At 41.6% G+C, this 15,981-nt stretch overlaps 1 pseudogene; it reads right to left on the reverse strand.

The window, feature by feature from the left end:
* Positions 1 to 6,970: 6,970 nt before the first annotated feature.
* Positions 6,971 to 15,981, reverse strand: part of LOC108524055 (protein SET-like) — a 27,126-nt pseudogene continuing 18,115 nt past the window's right edge.

Below are 15,981 nucleotides of genomic sequence, written 5' to 3' on the forward strand. Positions count from 1 at the left end.
TGAAGCCCCATCCGAACTCACCCCTGAGCAGCCTGAAGCCCCATCCCAACTCACCTTTGAGCAGCCTGCATCCCCGTCTGAACTCACCCCTGAGCAGCCTGCATCCCATCCGAGCTCACCCCTGAGCAGCCTGCATCCCATCCGAGCTCACCCCTGAGCAGCCTGCATCCCATCCGAGCTCACCCCTGAGCAGCCTGCATCCCATCCGAACTCACCCCTGAGCAGCCTGAAGCCCCATCCCAACTCACCCCTGAGCAGCCTGAAGCCCCATCCCAACTCACCTCTGAGCAGTCTGCATCCCCATCCCAACTCACCCCTGAGCAGCCTGCATCCCCGTCCGAACTCATCCCTCAGCAGCCTCCATCCCCATCCGAACTCATCTCTGAGCACCCTGTATTCCCATTCAAACTCACCTCTGAGCAGCCTGCAGCCCCATCCGAACTCACCGTTGAGTAGTCTGCAGTCCCACTCGAACTTATCCCTGAGCAGCCAGCATCCTGCACATGGACCATTTCCATTCCCTTTCCGCATCCTGCACATGGACCAAATCCACCCTTCTCCTTCCCCTCACTTTTCTCAGTGAAAAAAGAGGTTTTCTTTTCGGGAATGTCATGCCCGCGCGCGCGCACACACACGCACACGCGCGCGAGCGCGAATGGGATAAACAAGCAGTAAGAAGGAAACAAATGCCACTTTCTGTCACAAATAAGCACATTGCTCAGCTGCTAAGGAACCAGCGCACCTCTGCGGACATTGCATTTGTATTATTTCCAGTTACTTGGAAACCTGAGGTAAATCTCACCTTAGACGGCTCAGGTCACAGGCACCAATGGTTCCCTGCTCCTCCCATCCCTCAAGGCAGTGCCAGACACATAATTTGTGGGGCTCAGTGCAAAATGAAAATGTTGGCCCCCCTGGTTTGAAAAACAAGGAAAATGTGCCAGTAACAGTACTGAAATATTAAGCTTTTCCTTTCTTCCACAGTCTCTCTAATTGAATTGGTATTTTTTTATTTGCTTGCTATTTAATGCTGTTCTAAGTAAAGGCAAATTAAAAATTTAAATTTTCGTGAATTTTACTTTCTATTTTTTAAAATGTCAGTTTTAAATGAAAATAAAATATTTAATTCATATTTGGAATCATTGCAATTACTCAGTTCATATTTCATGGCTCATGCATGCATATATATTTTGCTCTTATTGGAAGTGTACAAACGTTGCAAAAATCCAACTTAACTTTTTTATTTTACTTCTTGTTGCATACATGTTCTTCCAACACTCTGTGACAGCCAGTGGCTCCCATAACATTACTACTTTGCACTTGCTTTAAGTTTCACTGAACTCCCACACATTTTGGGTAGGTCCGCTGGAGTGCCGTGCTCATGGGACATGAAAAAGGAATGGTGGCAGATATGCAGATTCCACGTATCTTCCCTTCTCATCTGCATGCTCCATTGTCCCAAAGGACTTCAGTGAAAAAGCAGAAGCTGAAAGAGAAAATTATCAAGAATTTCCAGATAGTGACAGCAACAGCAGAGCACTAACCCAGATACAGGACCCTTCTGACCTGGGGCCCCATGTCACTGCACAGGTCACAAGCTCATTAAGCCAAATTTACCTCAGAGACAACTAATATCTTACATCAAGGCAACAGCCTTCTCTAGAAGTCACAAGGCCTGGTTCTTATGTTCCCCAGCCCCTGATATGTTTCTATGCATCAAAAGTTAGTAGAAACTAGGCACAACGGCATACATTGTAGTCCCAGCTACTCCCAGGGCCGAGGTAGGAAGATTGCTTGAGACCAGGAGTTGGAGGTTTCAGTGTGCTGTGATCGCACCTGGGAAAAGCCACTGCCAGTCCTGCCTGGGAAACAAAGCAAGACTCTGTATCTTTAAAAAAAAAAAAAAAAAAAAAAAAAAAAAAGGTTAGTCTGTTCCCCTTCTCAGTATAACACAAGGACCCATTTGTACATAATTGTGCAAAAGAGAAGAGAATACAATCACAGATATTGCACTCAAGAATATATCAAGATCAATAGAGAGAGAGAGTAGCCTCTTAGGCTGAACTGAGTCTCATTGATAAGTTGCTTTCCCCTTTGTCCTTCAGGGGCAGCTCAGGCAAGCTCCGGCACTGCCCTCTGCTGGGCTCACCGCAGCCCAGTTTAAGTAAAACTTAAAGCCTTGGATTATATCGGCTCCCAGTGTTCTCTTTCCCTTTTTTTTTTTGTTTTTTTTTTTTTTTTTGAGGACGGAGTCTCGCTCTAGTCACCCAGGACTGGGAGATGACAAGCTGAGAACACGAGAATCTCACATCATAGCGCATACACAGAACACTAACCGGCAAAGATTACAACGACCAACATAAATCTCACAATAAGGCTCAGCCTCCCGAGTCTACAAGTGCCCGCCACCTTGCCCGGCTAATTTTTTATATTTTTTAGTAGAGACGGGGTTTCACCGGGTTAGCCAGGATGGTCTGGATCTCCTGACCTTGTGATCCGCCCGTCTCGGCCTCCCAAAGTGCTGGGATTACAGGCTTGAGCCACTGCGCCCAGCCAGATCAGTGCTTCTCAAACCCTAACTTGCCAGCAAATCACCGGGAGAGCTTGTGAAAATGCAGACTCTGAATCAGTAGGTCTGGGGTGGGAACCAGCTTGTTTCAACAGCCAGCATGAGGTTACACATGGAAGGCTGGCAAGGCCAGGAGCTCCTGTGGACTAAGAGAATGTAACCCTCATATCTGGCTTTGCACAAATAAGCAGCTTGGATTGGGCCCTTGTGTTGGGACCAGGTAGGGGTACATATAAATAGACCTGGCCCCTCATTTATGGCCTGTATTTACCAAGTGCTTACCTATGCTAGGGGTCCCATGCTGGAAGCTGCTTATTAATAAGGAACACTGACTAAGCCCATGTATGTTCCAGGCTCTGTGCTGAGCTTTCATTACCTGAATGGCTTTTTTCTTCTTTTCTTTTCTTTTCTTTTCTTTTCTTTTCTTTTCTTTTCTTTTGAGACAGAGAGTCGCTCTGTCACCCAGGCCTGGAGTGCAGTGGTGTGATCTCCGCTCACTGCAAGCTTTGCCTCCCAGGTTCATGCCATTCTCCTGCCTCAGCCTCCTGAGTAGCTGGGACTACAGGCACCCGCCACCATGCCCAGCAAAGTTTTTTTTGTATTTTTTTAGTAGAGACGGAGTTTCACCATGTTAGCCAGGATGGTCTCGATCTCCCCACCTTATGATCTGCTGGCCTCCGCCTCACAAAATGCTGGGATTACAGGCGTGAGCCACCGCGCGCGGCCGTGGCTTTCTTTAAGGAACAGGGCTGCAGGTTGTTTGGAGTGGAAGTGTCTCCAAAAGTCTTCATTGAGGATTTGGACTTTAAATGGTTTCCTTGGCCAGAATAATTTTATACAACTGTTGGCACTCCAGCGGACCTACCCAAAATGTGTGGGAGTTCAGTGAAACTTAAAGCAAGTGCAAAGTAGTAATGTTATGGGAGCCACTGGCTGTCACAGAGTGTTGGAAGAACATGTATGCAACAAGAAGTAAAATAAAAAAGTTAAGTTGGATTTTTGCAGCGTTTGTACACTTCCAATAAGAGCAAAATATATATGCATGCATGAGCCATGAAATATGAACTGAGTAATTGCAATGATTCCAAATATGAATTAAATATTTTATTTTCATTTCATTCTGTTGTAAGAAAGCCTTAGAAAGAGAGAGAAAAGACATCTCTCATTGTCCCTTCTTGTCCAGGAATAAAAGGATCAAGCTCCTCCACAGTGTTCTTGCGCTATCTTCAAGTGCATTTGTTAAAGTGGCAGCTCCTGCACCTGGAGAGTATGCTCTCTCTTCCCCACAATTCCTTCCACTCCTCCTCCCCCATCTCTAACCTCCTTAGAAGACTGCATGGTGGGGCAGAGGATGGATTTAGCCCAGAGCCACCTGCGCCAGCTGGCAAATGCTAACCACAGGCTCTATTTTCTTTCACCAGCTGCTCTGCCCAGCCCTTTGCTCCAGTTGGGTGAGAGCCCACTCCTTTTGCCTGGTCCCCTCCCCCAACTCCACCCTATCTGTCTTTCCTCCTCTCTCCTCCACCATCTTCTTCTCCTACAAATTTTTGTCACCATCATATTCTATTCCCATCATCTTTCCATCTCTCATTTTTCTGTTCCTCTGTCTCACCCTATCTTGCTGATTATTTTTTTTCATAACTCTTGCTTTTCACCCAGACCTCACTATGCCAATTCTGCCTCTGAAGTTCCAGCCGCCCATGAGGGTCTGTACATCCCCTGACAGGCAGTGCCTTGGTTTGTTTCCTTCCTCCTCTACTGACATAGGAAACATAGTTCCCTCAACAAGTGCCTCCTATCCCCGTGACTAACTTGGTCAGAGACTCCCTAAGGAGCCAACAACGCAGCAAACACGTTGGTGGGTTCTCTCAACAGATATTTGCAATAGGATTCCCAGAGGCACTTTTCCTAATGCCTCATATTAAGGGCTAGGACAAAAAGACTTCACATTCTAGAAAGCTGCAAATAAATTGCGGCAGCACCACCTCTAGGGCTTAGGAAGGGGTGACTGAACTGGTTCTACTACCCCAATGCTCTTCACCCCCACTCTCTATAAACAGAGCTGACTAGGGAGAGAAAAGAGAAAGAGGATCATCAACATCAAAAGTGTTGGAGTTTGAGGAGACCTGCAGCCTTCCCCTTCCCTTTCTACGGGTAAGTTTCTCCACCCATAGCGCCACATGAAAGAGACCTCCAAGAGTGCCACGTGAGAGGTTCAAGGTATGCAAAAGAAAGGGAGACTAAGGTCTCAATTCTAGGTTGGGTAGTGGATCTGTTGATTTTCTTCATGGTAGAAACATGACATTGCAGCAAGATCTGGAGCAGCCTGCACACCCACTGTTTGGCATGGCAAAGATGTAGTAGTTTCCACAGTGGACGCTGCAGGCATAGTCAAGCTTCACTTGTCTTGCCACCCTGGCCACCACGTAAGCAGATCCCAGCAGCAAGAAGTTTTATTGATACATCATTGATGAGAGCTGAGTGGGAGGAGGGCCGGAAGAGGCCAAGCCAGAGATCTTCCACATCAGCACACTACTCAGTGGAGAGTCCCCCACCCCCACCCTGAAAGCCGTTACACCTGTGGTCTACAAAAAACAGAGACAACCACCAGCAGCCAGGTAACTAAGACATAATGTGGTCCTCTCCTCCTGGCCCTATATCATTTGAGAAGCTGGAACTAGATGAGGTAAAATAGAAGGGGAAAGATCAGACCACACCCTCTTCCCTATTACAGATTTTTAGATCATGAGACAAGCTTGGGCTGAAGTGACAGGAACAAGTAAAAGGGGAGTTTTACATCTGAACCGTACTGTTAAGTTACTGGAAGTGATAGAAACGAAAATGAATGATTTTCCCAAAACATCCTTAAGTGATGGGAGGCAGATTTGACACAGTCCTCATGTGAATGGGGGAAAATAGTTCTTTGATGTTAGCTCCCAACACACCAAGTTCAGACTGTTCAAGAAACTGGTTAGATGTGTTCATTGAACAGCTGCTATGAGTCAAACACCTTTGCAGATTCAACACTGAGAATGAGAACGGCAGGCATAGTTTTTGTCTTCCTACATATTTTGTTCTAGTCTGGAAGATAGTCATAAGGAAAATTAGTAATTTAATCCCAATGATGTCAGTGGCTGCATGTGTCATGACAATTGCTAGATGGAAGAACTATTTCAGACTGAGATAAGTCAGAAAGGTTGAATCTTCTTTTAAGGGTCAGAGAGAGCTTCCTTTTGGAATCGAGACTGAAAAATGAAAGGTGTTAGGTAGGTCAGGAGAGTATGTGTGGAAAAGCTTTCAAGGAGGAAGAAGTAGGAGAATGCAAGGATGGCAGAGAAGGACAAAACAATCTGGTTGTCGGAAAGATTCGCACAAAAAGTTGCCTAAATAAAGCTGTTGCCTAATTTCTAGACAGTAAATAGCTATCTTGACTGGTGGCTCTGGAAAAGTAAACCAGTTCTCAAAGTATGAAATATTATTTGTCATAATAATTCTGAGGTTATGATTTCACAAAATCAGAGTCCTATTAATGAAAGAAATCTCTTTTCCTAACGTGACTGAGGCCTGCTTATCTATTTAGAAAACTAGTGAGAAAATCTCACCGGTAGGGAGATTCAGCTAGAATGCAGTGGACCCATCTTCTGCCTAATCCCTTACACCTGTGTTTACCTTGCCCCAGTTTAAAATCACCTTTGAGTGAGCAAAGGAGAATTTCACTTAGCATCTGGCCAAAGATGAGGCATTTGCATTTGTAAAAAATGAGAAAGGATGAAAAGGACAGAAACTATGCCTCCTATATCAGCTGATTGTATGCAGGATACCCAAATAAATAAAGGTGGGGAAGAATTTTACGGGCAAGGTTTTGTAGTAACTTGAAGAATCAAGAGAAAAACTAAATATTAGCATCTAGATAGCAAGATTTAATGTGCAAAATTTTAGAATTCTCAAGATGAATCAGCCCCAATTGTTTTCCAGGCTTGTGACACTATGCTTCATTATGCAAATTTGTATAACCTTTGTTCTTTCTCAAGTTCCCTGTTCTTTTGAGATCTACTGAACAATTCAGTAAAGAACCATATATATATGGTAAAGTGTGGTGTATTTTTTTCTAAGGAAAAACTAGTAAAGAGACACTGAAAAGCGTCAGTGATCCCTCCCCAGTCTCCTGCAGGGGCTTTGGAGGGGTAAGACTGGAGAATAATCAGCTCTATTCTTTTGTGAATTTCCAGGTAGAGTCAAAGATAGTTACTGGTAGCACCGGCCAGGTCCTCAGGCCAGATATACCCCTATACAACATAGCCGCTTCATTATTATTATTATTGTGTATATACATTCAGTTTTATTGTTAACAAAGCAATTTGTACACTTCTAATGTTTAAAACTGAGCATCGTCCTTCCTTTCTAGTGACACAAAAAGAAAATTTAAAAATAAACAGGAACAAAATTACAAAAGAGAATGTGAATTCCAAATAAGATCCTACAGGTTCTGCTGATTCTCTCATTGAGTGGCAGGGCTCGTTATCATCAGGAGAGATTTTATTTCAAAAGTGTCATCTTAAACTGCAAGGATGTCTGTCAAACATCACAATTAAACATGCCAACGGAGAAGCCATGCTGTCAAAATACCCACTTAACCCACCAAATACCTCATATCCACCCTTTGATAACTTTTTATAACCTCATTTTTAAAAGGTTTTTTCTTCCTTTTTTTAAATAAAAGAAAGTAGACAGATGCATGTTGGTAAATGACTGTCCATATTCACATAGAGACATGCTGTACTCTCTGACCCAATATACAGAGAAAGGAGGAAAGAAGCTAGAATTCTATGCACTGCTGCACAGGGGTCTGGCACTCTCCAGCTTCCGGCAGAGTGAAGGGAGAAGGTTTTTCTTTTCTCTCACAGAGCTCGGTGGTGTTGATTCCATACAGTTCTTGTTCAGACAGGAAGAGATAAGAATAAATTCTGAACAGAAAGAGGTAGAGAATCTTTTCCCATTGTGTTATGCTCAAGGTATTGCCCCCCAAATAAGTTGAAAACCATGGTGCAGAGAAAAGAGACCTCAAGAACAGGGTGACTGAGCACAAGAGGGGAAATAAAGAAAAAAGACTGCAACTTGCTCCCAGGGATTGGAGAAAATTTTCTTAAAAAGTGTTCAGAACATCAGTGTTCTGTTAGTCATCTTCTCCTTCATCCTCCTCTCCTTCCTCATCTTCATCATCATCTTCCTCTTCTTCACCTTCATCCTCATCCCTTTCTTCATCAATATCTTCTAATCCTTCCTCCTCTTCATCATCGTCATCTTCTTCTTCTTCTCCCTCTTCTTCTTCTTCTTCATCATTCACATTGGGAACCAAGAAGCATTGTTATGCGTTTGGCCAAGTACTACCTGTGATGACCTCTCCTAACTCACCAGCACCTGCATCAGAAAGTAAAGCAGGTCAAGAATCTCTCTGGTGCCTCAGGCTGCCTCTTCCTACTGGTTTTATTCTTTGTTCGACTTGAACGTTTTGTCACATCCTTTCAAGATTTCCATTTGATTTCAATGAACTTTGAAGATGGATCACCACTCTCATTTAGATGAAATTCTTTGGAGATAACTTTTCAAAGTAAGGATGTTCATCAAAATAAAAATCTATTCTGTAACTTGATTTAGTATCTTCAAATTATGTCACTTCAACTCTGGTCATATAATGCAGTTCTTCTTAGTCCTCCTCCACAAGCAGTGCAGACACTCGTGGGTGGTTGACAAATGATATTACCCAAAAATAAGGGGTTTGGGCAATCAATGATCAATTCTGACCTCTTCTGAAAAAATGGTTGGCAGAGTTTGTTCTATTTCTGTTCTACTTTCAAATTCTCCTCACTGGCTTGTTCATGAAGTCTGTTTCATTTTGTACTTCACCAATATGTTCAATTGCTTCTTGCTATTCTTTTTCTGAGGTCTCGTCTGCCCAGTTGCAGTTGGAGTTGAACTCCTTTTTACCGACTTAGGCCGTTGGCGCAGACTTGGTGCTGCTCCGAGTCGGGGCGGGGTTGCGCGGGGCGGCGTGGTGGCGGGGAGAAAGGGGGATGGGGAGAGAAGGAACAGGGAAGTGGGTCGGGGGTAGGCGGCTTCCCCTCACTTCACATGCGCTGGCACTCGCTCCCTGGGTCAGGTCGCCTCCGCTCCTCATTCCCTCGCTCTCCCCGCACTTGCTCGCTCTCTCGGCACTTGCTCGCTCGCGCGGGCTGCCCTGGTATATGATATGTAAAATGCATATAAAAGACAGTATAAGTGTAGTTTTTGTTTGTAATTTTTTCTCTTATCTTATTTAAAAGACAACTTTATAGAACAATAATTATAAATCTGTGTTAATGACACACATGTATAAAGGTGTAATTTGTATGACAATAACAGCAAAAAATGGGGCAAGAGAAAAGCTATGTGAGAACAAAGTATTATATTATTGCAATTAAGATCATTATAATCTCCAAAGCAACTATGAAGAAAATAACTTAAATACAGTAAAAAAAAAAAAAAAAAAGACAAGGGAACTTAAGTGTACAGTAGAAAAGATATATTTAATACAAAAGAGGGCACTAATAAAGAGAAGAACACACAAAAAATAAAACCCATAGGAAACTAATAGGAAAATGGCAAACATAAATCCTACCTTATCAGAAATTACATTAAATATATATGGATTAAACATTATAAATAAAAGGCTGAGGTTATAAGACTGGATTAAAAAAAAATGGGCCCACTACATGTTGTGTACAAAGGACACAGTTTGATTCAAATACACCTACAGGTTGAAAGTAAAAGGTGGAAAAAGATATATTATATTATGGAAGCAGTACCAAAAGAGAGCTGGGTTTAGAAACTAAGATCAGTCAAAATATGATTTAAGACAAAAACTGTTGTAAAGACAAAGAAGGACATTTTATAATAATAAAAGAATTAATGCATCAAGAAGATGTAGCAATTATTAACATATATGCACAGAGCCCCAAAATACATGAAGCAAAAACTTACTGAATTGAAGGGATAAATAGACAATTCAATAATAATCACTGAGAGTTCAATATCCCTTTCCAATAATGGATTGAACAACTAGACATAAAATCAACAAGGAAGTAGAAGACTTAAACAACATTATAAACCAACTAAACTTAACCAAAGTCTATAGAACACCTTACCCAACAACAGCAGAATATGCGTTTGTTGTTCTTAAATGTACATGGAACATTCTCCAGTATAGACTATATGTTAGCCCATAAAACAGGTCTCAACAAATATGATATGACTAAAATTACAGAAATGTCAAAAGTATGTTTTTAATGGAGTGAAATTATAGATCAATCACAGAGGGATATTTGGAAAATTCACCATTAGGTGCAAATCAAACTACATACTTCTAAAACTAATAGGTCAAAGAATAAATCATAGGGGAAATTACAAAGTACTTTGAGATGAATAAAACTAAAAATATTACACATCAAAAACTTATGAGATGCAGGAAATCAATGCTTAGAGAAACTTTTATAGCTGTAAATGCCTAAATTAAAAAAGAAAGATCTCAAATCAATAATCTAACCCTCTACCTTAAGAAACTATAGGCTGGGATTAGTGGCTCATTCCTGTAACCCTAACACTTTGAGAGACCGAGGCAGGAGGATCACTTGAGCTCAGGAGTTCAAGACCAGCAACATAGACTTTGTTTCTACAAAAAATTTTAAAAAATTAGCCGGGTTGGGGGACTCATACTTGTAGTCCCAGCTACTTGGGTGGCTAAGGTAGGAGGATTGCTTGAACCTAGGAGATCAAGGCTGCAGTGAACTGTGATTGTACCACTGTACTCCAGCCTGAGTGACACAGTGAGACCCTGTCTAAAATAAATAAATAAATAAATAAAATAAAAATAAAAAAAGAAAGAAAGAAAATAAACTATAAAAAGAACAAACTAAGTTCATTAAGAAACTATAAAAAGAAGAATAAACTAAACGCAAAGAAAGCAAGAAGGAGAAAATAATAAAGATAAAAGTGGAAAGAAATGAAAGAGAGAATACAAAATAAGAGAAAACAAATTTAAAGTTTAGTTATTTGAAAAGATCAGCAAAACTGACAAATGTTTAGCTAGACTGATAAAGTGAAAAATGGAGAAGACTCAAAGGACCAAAATCAAAATGAAAAGGGGATATTACTATTGACTTTAAAGAAATAAAATGATTAAAGGGGGATAGTATGAACAATTGTAAGGAAATAAATTAGATGAAATGGAAAAATTTCAAGAATCACACAGACTACCAAAACTGACTGGAGAAGACAGATGCGATAGATCAGAGAGGTGAAAGGAGGGTTCTTGCTTACAACACAATGCCAAATATGGAGTGAGGTGCTAAAGTGAAGAAAGTTATTATTTTGCAACTATCACAATTAAGACAGGCTCAGGCAAAAATTATCAATGGATGCTAAATCTCAGAGGAAATTTTGATGAGGAGTAAGATATTTGCATGGCCTTCCACTGTATGCCAATATATAGTTATTAGTTAAAATGGAAAAAGAAAAAGTAACTATACAATACAGAAATCTGGCAATGTGTTGGCCAAGTGATCAAAATTAACATTATCAATGAGAAGACATCAAGGGTCTCTAGATGTGATACCTTGAGATTAAAACATCACTTGTGTAATACCTAGTCTGGGAATGCATAATGTGAATCTAGTTGTAAGGAAATACCAAAAAACCCCAAGTGAGGAATTTGCTATTAAAAAAGAGAGGCTGTAATCCCAGGACTTTGGGAGGCTGAGGCAGGCGAATCCTGAGGTCAGGAGTTTGAGACCAGCCTGACCAACATGGTGAAACTCTGTCTCTACAAAAATACAAAAATGTTAGCCAGGTGTGGTGGTGCATGCCTGTAATCCCAGCTACTCGGGAGGCTGAGGCAGAAAAATCGCTTGAACCCGGGAGGCAGAGGTTGCAGTGAGCAGAGACTGCACCACAGCACTCCAGCCTGGGTGACAGAATGAGACTCCGTCTCAAAAAAAAAAAAAAAAAAAAAAGAAAGGGTGGGAAAATTGCATTCTTCAAATATATCCATGTCATAAAGGAGAAGATATAGCTATGGAAATGTTCCAGTTGAAGGATAGTAAAGAGATACAACAGCTAAATGGAATACCTGATACTGGACTGGATCCTAACCTGGAGGGAAAAATATGGCTACAAAGGACACTATAGGGTCAACCGACAAAACTGAAGTACAAACAGTAGGTTAGACAAGAATATTGTTATCAATGTAGAATTTACTTAAGTGATAACTATGTTGTGGTTGTATAAGAAATTATCCTAACTCTTCATACTGATGTATTTAAGATAAAAAGCCAAGACATATGCAACCTACCCTATAATAGTTCAGAGACAGAGAAAGAGAGAGAGAGAGAGAGATAGCTAATATTAAAGCAAAATGGGCAAAACATTACAGAGAGGTATTCACAGTCACAGCCAACTTGTAGCTCCCTCCCTGCAAGATATTTATAAGGGTGTTCTTTGTGCTATTATTAATAATAATTGTTTCTTGCAACTCTTTTGACATTATTTTCAAACAAAAAATTAAAAATACAGATTAATGAAAGGTCTGCAATACTTATTTCCCCTTGGTGGTCCTTCAAGATGCTGAGGGTCTGTTCTGCATTTACCACGTCCTCTTCTTTCCTTGTATAGGCCTCTCCTTTTATAGACCTGTGAGTTCTCAGAGTACATTATCATTTTCAACCTTGAATTCCCATGGAATCCCTTGAATTCCCATTGAATCATCTGCAAAAGATGACAGTTTATTTTCCTGTTGATCCAATCAAGAAAAGGAGAAAGCTTCCATGAATAACAAATAGATGAGGACTACAAGTTCCTGTGACTTTGCCAGGCTCTGTCCAATGTCTCTCTCCATTCTGGCTCCCAGGCTACAGACTCAGAGTCTCTGTCAGTCTTGCTATCTCTGGCAGAGGGCAGGAACACAGAGCAGAAGGATCTCTTTAAAGTCTAGGTTTAAATAATGACAACATTTTCATACTTAAATCCTTCAAGGATAGGCTCTTTGAAGAGCCTACAGGGTTCTACTTTCCTTATGTGGCTTGGTTTCTGTGAATTTCTCCTGTCCAATTTCTAGTTTGGCCCCTCCTTTGCACTGAATGCTGCAACCTTCCTGAACTGCTAGCAATTTCCCGAATTTACTCAATGCCTTTGCTCAAACTTTTATACTTCCTGGAATCCCCTCCCACTCCTCGTTGGCCTAACAAACTCCCACTCATTTGTTAAGACTCAAACCAATTGTTGCCTCTCCAAAGTCCAAGAACCACTTCTTAGGAATAAGATTCTCTCCCTGGTCCATAATAACCTTTACCCACCCTCTCTGTGAAAGGAATGATTACTACAAAGAAAACTTGGAAATAGTCAGCAGGGAAGCCCATAAAATTTGCATTTCCTAATTTTCTTTAATCTTGAAGGAGGACAAGAAGGAAGTGACCAGCCCAAGGCCATCTGGCAAGTTACCAGCAGGGCTGAGGCTGGAAGGCAAATACACATTCTCCTTTCTTTGTTGATACTACTGGGTACTCCCTGGGACTTGACCCACTGCCCATCTTATGTTCATAAGTGTCTTCTGGACTCTGTCAAACCCTAGACCACTCAATTTTGCAGGACCTTCTAAGGTGGCAATGTTGGAGGACTTGTTGGCTCCTAGAGAGAGCACTGGAATGAGCATGTTTGGTTGGTCTTCAAGCTTATACCTAGTACCCAGAACCACATTTCAAGCTTCTGGGAGGCTGTATGGTGTAGGGGAAGGAGCATGACCTTTGGAGGCAGACAGCCTTGAGTCTGAGTTCCAGAACCATCATTTACCAGCTTCAGAACCTCAGGAAAAGTAAACTTTCTAAACCTCAGTTTCCATATGTGGATGATTTTTAAAATCAGAATTAAATGAGATAACCTAAATAAATCATTCCACATAAAGTCTGCCATACAGTAAGTGCTCAATAAGTATTAGTTGCCTTCTTCTGTCCCAAATGCTCCTTCCTCTCTTCTGGGCTCTCAACTCTAATTTGAATGAATTAAGACTAGATCTCTTAGCCTAAGTTTCCCCAAGTGTAAAATAAGAGGGAATTGATTATATAACTCATATGACCCAGATCACGGCTTCTTTCTATTTTGCTTTTATCAATCTACCCAATCAGGTCTGTGCACCGAGCACAAAGGCTGCCTGCCCATGGGTGTGACATGAACAATGTAGGTTTTGCTCTCAGAGGAAGTGGAGAGGGGTTGGGAGGTACCTGGGGAAATGCAAATTTCATGGCTAAGTAGGACTTCCCTAGGTCTGCTGACTTCCAAGATGCTTCTGAGGTGTAATTCCAGTGATGATGTGAAGACGTGGGGCCAGCTCTACCCCCACCAAAGAAGGCGGCAATCAGTATATTCATTCCACAAACGTTTTTAGCACTTGCTTTATATCAGGCATTGTTAGATTGGGGAACCATGAAGGTAAATAGAACATAATGAAACTCAATCAGGATATGGGTGCATTGACCTAAACCCAAGAGATTTGGTTTTGGTCATGGCTTTTCAAAACTAGCTGTATGGTAAGTCCCTTAGAAGTTTTAGTCTCTAAGTCTTAGCTTTCTGGGGGTGAAATGAAGGAGTTGAAAATATGACTTCTAAATTTGTTTGCTTTCCTTCAGATTATACTTCTCCTCTCAATGTCTGCTCTGTGTTTTCAAATAGCCCCTGGAACTCTCCATATGCATGAACTGTAAACACTTCAACTGACCATATCCCAAGCCAACAAATAATCTTATACCCCTTGCTCTCAATTTTGCCCCAAAGTTATCTCCACCTCTTATACTTCCTTTCCTAGAGAATGGCATTGCCATCTACTGGGAAACTAAGCTGGAAGTTTAAAGGCCATAGTATATAGACCACTATCCTTCACAGTCCACATTCAATTAGTCACCAAACCCTGAAAAATCCACCTATGAGATAACTCTCCAATGGATCTCCTTCTCTCCCACCTCATTGTCACTTCTCCAGTTAAGACCCATCATTTCTTCAAATCTGTTCCTAGCCTGTAGGTCTACCTAAATTTGTCTCACACTAAGGCCAAAGTAATCTTTTCTTTTCTTTTTTTGAGACAGATTTTTGCTCTTGTTGCCCAGGCTGGAGTGCAATGGTGCAATCTTGGCTCACTGCAACCTCCGCCTCCCGGGTTCAAGTGATTCTCCTGTCTCAGGCGAATCTCCTGTCTCAAGTAGCTGGGATTACACGCACATGCCACCAGGCCTGGCTAATTTTTGTATTTTTAGTAGAGACGGGGCTGCATCATATTGGTCAGGCTGGTCTCAAACTTCTGACCTCAGGTGATCTGCCCGCCTCAGCCTCCCAAAGTGCTGGGATTACAGGTGTGTAATCCCACCACGCCTGGGCAAGGTAATCTTTCTAAAGCAAAAATATGAACAGGTCACTCAGCTGCTTAAAACTTTTGGTGGCTTCCATCAAAGAATAAATGGCTTTCCAAGAATGTGTATAATTATTTGTGTGCAAAATGGAGTTTTGATCAGGTGAAAGGGGAGACACTGCCTCCTATGGGAAGTCCTGGGTTGTGTATCCTTGCAGGAATGAAAGAAAAACAGATCAAAACAATGAGGAAGAGAAGAGAATAGCAAATATTGAGTGTTCACAATATAGCAAATACTGTACTTTAAATACACTGTTGTTTTAACACTCAGAAAACATATTAGGTGTCTTTGCTCAGGTTTTCAAAAATCAGACTCTGAGATGGAGATTTGTGTATGAAAAGTTGATGGAGGAGTGCCCATGATATAATTAATACCTGTGAGGGAGTGAGGGAAGTAAGAGTGAGCAGAGGGAGAAGTTGAGCTGTGGATGCAGTTGCAACAAAGTCCTCAGCTGACTCAGTGAGGAGCCTTGGAGCTGGAATGACCCTCAGAGCTGTTGCAAATTGAGGCAAAAGGGGACTGGACTTTTATATCCTTTCATCAACCAATTGGCCCAGTTGTTTGATGTGGATTCTGGCTAAGAAACTGGCTAAGGGCAGTTCCTGGGGAGGAACTCAGCTGAGAGCTGTCAGCCACCAATACTTCCTGCATGGAAATGACTGCTTTGGTCTTGAGGGGGAGATCTGAACAGCACATCATAGCATCCACTATGTGAGATAACTTGTAGTGCATTATTTTATAGATAAGAAAACTGATTTTCACCAACACCATGACTTATCCTAGGTCATACAAGTAATGGGCTCTAATTCATATTTGTCTTCATGTTCCTTTAGCTATATACATACAACCATGCAATGATAACCTTTTTTGATGAAGCTAGCAGAAGAAAAGAAATAACCAAGATCAGAGCAAAATAAATTAACCTGAGAC

Source organism: Rhinopithecus bieti, unplaced genomic scaffold (genome assembly GCF_001698545.2).
Source record: "Rhinopithecus bieti isolate Rb0 unplaced genomic scaffold, ASM169854v2 scaffold_77291, whole genome shotgun sequence".
Lineage (NCBI taxonomy): Eukaryota > Metazoa > Chordata > Mammalia > Primates > Cercopithecidae > Rhinopithecus > Rhinopithecus bieti.